Raw genomic sequence first — 3,095 nt, forward strand, 5'->3', positions numbered from 1 at the left:
CTTCTTATTCTTTTTTTTTTTTTTCTTTTTTTTGTCTTGTTCATCTTCTTCATCATCATCAGTCATCACTATTGTAATTTTTTTTTCCGTCAGAAAAATTTTAGTCCATAATATACAAATGATGTAATTACCACCACGAAAAATTTAATCAATTTTGTTCAAATCATTCCTACAAATTTCCTCCAAACAGAGAAGTAAGTGTCTTTGAATTGTATTCAATCTCCAACTATTAACTACTAATTAAAATTTTTATCATCCACATCAAATACATCTCAAACTCTCACCAAACAAGTCATACAAAAATTTCTCACATATAAATTAACACAAATTACTCATACGTACACATATCACTCACAATTTTATTAAACACAGTCTTCCATTTGTCACTTCACTCCCACCGGTAGTACCTGCTAGATGACCTTTTCAATGTCTCCCAATAATAATAATAATCGTTTTTTTTAATCAAAGATAGAGGGCCCACAACCTCTTAGGTGAATATGAATAGATTATACCATTTGAGTTATAACTCGTGGCAATAATAATAATAATCGATGTCATAATCCAATGTTCACCAAATATTTTTTAAAATTTATGTTGCTCATTCTCATTCTTTTTGCTTTAATTTTATAATCAATAATGTCATCGTTGATGTTGTATAATTTGGTCACTGAAAATAATTATAGTTTGAGGTGAATCTGATCTAAAATGTTTATAATATGATGGATAGTATAGCTATTCAATACATTATTTAACCTAAGTCCTTTTAAAACAAAATACTGTGTACACATTGATCATTCAATACAGTCAAAATATAATCATAGCAAAAAGTACTTAAATATTTTTTAGTTTTATTTTTTGTTTGAGAGAACACAAATCTTCTTAGTTATACACCGATACTTGATGGTTGATACTTAATACTGAATACTGTTTGAAAAGTAGTGAGATTGCTTAAAATATAGAGTAAAGTATTGTTTTTGTTCCAATGTTTGGGATAAGTCCTATTTGTATTCCTAACGTTTAAATCGTTCTATTTGTATCCTTAACGTTTATAAAAGTGATTCAATGTTATCCTACTATCAATTATACTAACAAATCAGATTATATTTTTCAATTATTCTCATTTGGATGTATTCATTCTCAATTAGGACTTACTTGGATATGTTCAATTTTAATATTATACCCATTATTTGTGTTTAGATTAAATTATGCCCCTAAAAAAGTGAATTATGTAAATGTTGTAGGAATTAGTTTCAACATTTGATGAGTTATTTTTTAGAGTAGATCATCGATTCTATCCCAAACATTTGTATTTTAACTTCAAGAAGAGATTTTTAAAACTCAAACTAAAGCACTCATGATGTGTAATTGACGGCAGGATAACATTGAATCACTTTTACAAATGTTAGGAATACAAATAGAACGATTTAAATGTTAGGGACACAAATAGGATTTACCCAAACATTGGGGACTATATAAACATTGCATAATATACACTTTTCAAACCAAAGCAAAAAGAATTTACTTATACTTTAAAATTAAAAAAGTAATTTCCAAAAGCATATAATGTTAGTTAGAACTTAGAAGCATTGACCTTTCTCTGCATTAATGAGTTGCCCGCTCTTGGTTTATTTAACTTGCAATGCCACCTATCAAAAACGATTTACCGAGAGAATTATGGATCTATGACTTTTATACACATACACTTGTCAAATCTCCCTCTCATTTTAGATAATTTGATTTGATTTGATATGACTTACTTTCTCATCCATAAAATAAAGCACTCTATTTTAAGTTTATGGATCTCTAAGGCATACTTTAAATTTTGAGTATAGATAAATTTATGTTAGTCTAAGTCTACACACTACTATATAATATTTAAGGGCAATGACTTAAGAGGAAGGTGTGGTTGCCCTTCATGTGGGGTGTGGTTCCAGGTTGGTAAAGCTGGTAACTCACGTGCTAATAATATTAACGAGCTTCATCGTATTCAATAATGTAATATACTAATTAATAAGTTGAAAAATTTCAAATATATGAACCACATATGTTTGTTTTTCTATTCTTTAATGTATATCTACATTCATCTGCCTAGTCGCTTTCTTTGAGCAGAATGAGTTAATAGCATCAATACAAAATTTGAATTTTGATAGACAAACATTTCACTTGCATTTCGTATTAACAATTTAGCTTCTTTTAGTTAATACAAAAACTTATCTTTGCAGACGAAACATTATTAGTAGACTTTTTAAAGAGATGATTTTTTTTTCACAAATACATGTTAGTGGTTAATTGTTGGAAAAATCGCTAATTATTGTAATAAGAAATTTGCATAAATATATGTCAGTCCACCGCAAATAATTATTATTGTCAAGCATTTTTATAAAGAAATACACTACAAAAAAAGAGAGTTATTTTAACATAATTTTTTTAACAGTCATAGTTAAATATAAAAATTAATATATATTTTTGACAAATATCATAAATGTCAAATTTTTTATATTTTTTTATGAATAATTTAATTGTAGAAGATTACTCCTCAATCTTGACACTCATTTGTTTTCAATTTACTTTATTATTCCTTTTCTTCGTTGAGTTCCGTCAATTTTGGCATCACTCTCAGTTTAGAATCATACTACTCATTCTTCATCTTCAAAATCTCAGATTATTTTTCAGTTTCAAAATCTCATCTCATTATTTGTTAAAAATTTTTGTTGAGAATTTTTTATGGTCAATAAGTATCAAAATAAATAATATTTTTAACGGTTAATAAATATTACAAAAAATATATTCTCAAAAAAATATATATTAAAAATAAATTAAATTATATATGTATTTATACATAAAGATATAGTGATGATTGATTTTAGTATATATAAATAATATTTTTTATAAAATATAATATGAGATTCAATTGTAGGTAGGTGTTTAGTGAATTAATGATGGCAATGTATCAAAAAGTGTTTTAATATCATTCTGTTTTAAAGATTGAAATCATCACAGTTAATCTAAAACTCTCTTGTTTTACAACAATATTGAAATATATTTAGCTTTCTTGTAGTTGTTTATTTATTTTTTTGAAAAAGGATAAGTGGATA

Source organism: Arachis ipaensis, chromosome B08 (genome assembly GCF_000816755.2).
Source record: "Arachis ipaensis cultivar K30076 chromosome B08, Araip1.1, whole genome shotgun sequence".
NCBI classification, from domain to species: Eukaryota; Viridiplantae; Streptophyta; class Magnoliopsida; order Fabales; family Fabaceae; genus Arachis; species Arachis ipaensis.